At 35.6% G+C, this 4635-nt stretch overlaps 1 protein-coding gene across 1 annotated transcript in view; it reads right to left on the bottom strand.

Moving 5' to 3' along the window:
- Nucleotides 1-4635, bottom strand: part of LOC102679244 — a 171365-nt gene that overhangs the window by 28240 nt on the left and 138490 nt on the right. The window lies entirely within an intron of this gene.

Raw genomic sequence — 4635 nt, 5'->3', positions numbered from 1 at the left:
AAAAATCTAAAAAAAAAAAAAAAAAACAACTACAACGATTGTGAAAAGTCAGAAAAAGGAATTATAATTAATTCTTTCAATAAGTTTGAAAGGAACAGAACAAGCGATCTCGCGAATATAACTCATATATTCATCGAAATATCCTTCCACTTCTTGCAGAAGTAAATTTCCGCAATTAAATATCAACAACCAATTGATTTATCGCGGTGATTGTCGAAAATGCACGGTGCTACAAGGCTGTCTGGTTACTGGTATATTAATGACGATCTTCCTCGAACCCATGTGCTACAACATGCTCCGACGTTCAGTACACCACATAATAACGAGAATGATGATCGCGCTAATGCACATAATTAAGGCCGGCGTCGATTCCGTGCATGTTGGTGATAACATGTCGTTCGTGCATTAGATTCAACGTGTGCAGAATATATCTGACTCCGTACCGTGTGGAATCGATATAAATGATCCTGGAAGATCATCTTTTACGTATACACATCGATGAACATAACTTGATAACGGGAATGTGCAGTTATCGTGACAATTTTCTTTTTTTTTTTTTTTTTAAAGTTACAGTCTCAAGATGATTATTCTTATCTTTGTAATATTTTGCGTCTTGTTTTCTTGGATTATTCGTTAATTAGTTTTTGAATAGATAAGATATAGGAGTGGAAGTAAAAAAATTAAAATTTTGTGTGAAAAATGAAATTTCTATTCTATTATTTCTAACGTTAAATAACGTTATACGAATGTCAAAATAAAAAGAAAGATTTATAAGTCGTTCTGTATCGTACTTTATATGGAAACGTCTAAAAATTACAAATTAATTTACGACTGTTCATTCAAGAGATAAATCATCCTTATATACTTTATTTTTACTTAACCATAATTAGTAGAACGTCTTCTAAATTATTTCTTGGACGATAAAATATCCAAGGTTTCGATTTTATCTACCGATATTTCAACTAACAATTACAATTTATCTACAATACCATTAACAGTAATTCAACAACAACATTACGATTATCAGACCGCTGTAAAAATTCTTCGTCAAGTTTCACGTCAAGTGACGTAGCATGCACTTAGGCAACGTTAATTAAGAGAGCTTTAAACAAGGTTCAGAGCAACGTTCAAATGAAAATTGTCAGTGAGTTACGAGAGAGTAAAACGAAGATGCTTCATCATTAGGCCGAGGCCCCCAAGCAACATGATAATTACGTTATTCCTGATAACATCGCTATTCAACATCACACGACATCACACAACCATGTCATTAACGATACAAGAAGAGTTAATTTCACGATTTGCTAACACTCTCTATCATCGTGATCCACCTCTCGCTGAATTTTACTTTTTCGAATCCTCCCACATTTGCGTATTGTTTTCATGCGTGATTCAACGGGAATTCGATTGTTCGTAAATGGAGAGAAAATAATTTTTTACCTTGGAGCCAGGAAACTCGATGGAATGAGTATTGTAAATGAATATTATTTTGCGAATGGATGACGGTTTTCTTACCTGTAACAGAAAAGAAACAAATTTTGTTTAATCGAAAGTGTTACAAAAATTATTTCAAAAAATAAATAAACAAAAACTTAAATAGAATTTAGCAAAATATATGAAAGCATTTATTTCATTTATTTCATGCAAATAATTTTTTGCAATTAATTTTTCAATCGTTGAATTGGAAATTTGTATTGGTTTCTTTTTCCTACCTTATAATATAATTATGATGATGAACTTTGATATTAAATTTAATAAACAGATGCAATGAATATTTGCAATAAGATGAGATAATGCAGTCGTAAGGAAATCACGAATTCTAGGACGGATTCTTCTCGCGTAATTCGAGAAGGAAGAAGAAATCGAATTCCCTTCATCGGCATAATCTAAACGCAAGGAATTTTCCAGTATCTACGATTTAAATTTAACAATTCCATAAGGAATTCTTCGAAGAAGAAGAATGTTCATTGGGAAATTCCGTGAAACGTCATTCTTCGCGTGGAACGAGGAATGCATCCTGTTGCGAATCGAATTGTGTACGAGCAAATTGCTGTTTGACCTAATTATTGGACAATCTTCTGAAGAAATTCCAATGAATCAAGAATGTAATATTAAGCGGATAGTACCTAGATTATGATATTGAAAAAGTTATTATTGTATACCAATCGTAAAAATTATATTATTTTCATATTAATATATATATCAATATCAATCTTAAAAAGTTAAATAAATTACATTGAACTTTTTCACAATAATATTTCATTTAAAATTAATTAAATTTTTCGCACAATTAATCTGCACGAAGCTTTTATTCGCACATATAAAAATTATATATTACTCATCATGAATGTAGATCAAAGTATGACGAATCCTACCTAACAAGGAGTGGCAGATGTAAAAGAACGCGCCACCTACGTAACAATTTTTTAATCAAACCTCCTCGAAAGATTAGATCGAGGATCGTTCACGTTCGATTCTCAAAAAACCCTCTTCATCGATGATTGCGAAAAAGATGATCGAAGAACAATGACAGACTACGACCAATAAAAAATCAATAACTGCCACTTTTGCTAACTTCATCCATTTAAAATTATTTCAAAAACCAAAAGAAAAGAAATTATAATTATCACTTCCAGAGGCGAGAAGAAAAGCTTCGTTATCGCAAAAATATTGAAAGATCCTTATCTTCTTCCCGACAAAATCTCAAAATCGCGCCCTTCTTCAATCGCGGCCGATCAAAAATTCAATTCGAAGTCTGGCCGAGTTCCTAATTAATTTCACAGACCCGACGTAGTACCGCGAGGATCCCCTGTTCACCAGAGGAACATTCTAAACCGATGTAACGATATTTCGAGAACCATTAGGAGAGGAGCTCTCTTCACGAGCCGGGCCGAGAGATAAACGAGGTACACGGAGGCGCAGCGATCGCTTCGTAGAAAGAGAAAAACGCGACACGGGCGGATCGTGGAAGAGAGAGAAAGAGAATGGGAGAGGGAGGGTAGAGAAGGGAAGAAACGCGACATTAAATTGGGATTAGCCGTTGGTTCGGATGGCTGTAAGTACAGAGGAGACACGAGGCTGAAGATCAGCAACGGTGACAAAGCTCAGCCTTTGGTTTAACCCCTGATGGCCACTGCGGCACCGCGTGGACGTGAAAGAGAAGACAACGAGTATCGAGATCGCGACGTGTGTGGCCGCCTTTAAGGACGCCTCGAAACGCGCCACGTCTCCTGATCAATGCGGGGCTCAATGCGGCATGAGAACTACCCAACCGAGCCGCTCCTCCTCCGACTGATCTGAAACTGTTCGTATTAAAAATCCTGTCGCGACGATTTCGATTCGTCGTGTTGAACACACTGTTGCCTCGGCCTCTTTTGAGAGATTTATGAACACCACGGTATGTACTTTTGATACTTTGTCGAGCGCTCGGTATTACAGAGGATTAGAGACGGATCGTGATGAGACACGATGGAATGGATATTGTTTTGCATAAGAGAAGTAGGAATTTAAGAAGAAATTAAGGAAGTAATTTCGTTGCAATTTTCTCTTATCGGATTATTATAATGAATTATAGTGGATAAAAGAAAAAAAGGTCACGTTTGTAATCGTGAAAAATATCTTTGGAAACTATGAACGTGTATGTGAAATTTATTATTTATTTTGCGTCGCATAAATTGATTAGTGAAATATACGTGCGTATAATATATCTTTTCTCGTCGAAGCTTGATTTGACAGAAATATATATATGCATTCGCTACTATGCAACGCGTAAGAAAACCGGCTGCTACCGCTTTCTTTGTATGAATTTTATCCTACAATGTGCCGTATAATTTCACTTACGGAACCTTAAGATTTCTTTCTTATTTAATTCTGTCAAATTAACAAATTGGGATTTATTGCGACGTATGATAGATATTCAATTAACGTGGAAACGTATTAATACAGCGTCAATCACATGCTATCGCTGTGATGGCACGCGATAGATCACGATTAGAAGATACCGTGTGCGTCGATTCCGAAATGAATTTCTCTCGATCAATCCATCCAGCATCGATCCATTTTCTAATTTTCAAAAATCAATGAGACTCGTAATACAGACATTCTATTTCTAAATTTTCAAATTCGAAATTCATTTTTCACACAACGAATAATAAAATTCAATTATCTTTTCTATATTTTTTCTTCCAAAAAAAGGGAAAGAAAAGGAAAAAAAATTTCAAATTCCATTTTCAAAAATCAACGCAAGTCACAAAAACACTCTATCTCCAAATCTTCAAATTTCATTTTTTGTGCAACGTATAATAAAATCCAATTATTTTTCCAAAAAAAAAAAACAAAAATAAAATTTTAAAATCCAGAATCAAAAGAGAAACAATACTTTTAATTCTTGGATCCATTTTTACAAATCCAAGCATTTCGCCCATCCGCATCGCCATTTCACGGTACTTCCTGCACCTGCAGCTACCGGTTAGAATCATCGTCGGCGGTTGAGGCGCGCGCGTGTGCATTCCAATAAGCAATCCTCATAACTTTCTTACCGAGGGGCCGGCGGGGTTGCCACCGATATTTCATCCCGGTGAAAGAATCCGAGCCGCGGACACGGGCGGAAAAGGTGGGCATCCGCATTAATGCAGA

The sequence above is a fragment of the Apis dorsata genome, unplaced genomic scaffold (assembly GCF_000469605.1).
Source record: "Apis dorsata unplaced genomic scaffold, Apis dorsata 1.3 scaffold_188, whole genome shotgun sequence".
In the NCBI taxonomy this organism is placed as follows: domain Eukaryota; kingdom Metazoa; phylum Arthropoda; class Insecta; order Hymenoptera; family Apidae; genus Apis; species Apis dorsata.
Note: the sequence above shows the minus strand (reverse complement) of the source record. Positions and strands in the feature narration are given on the sequence as shown.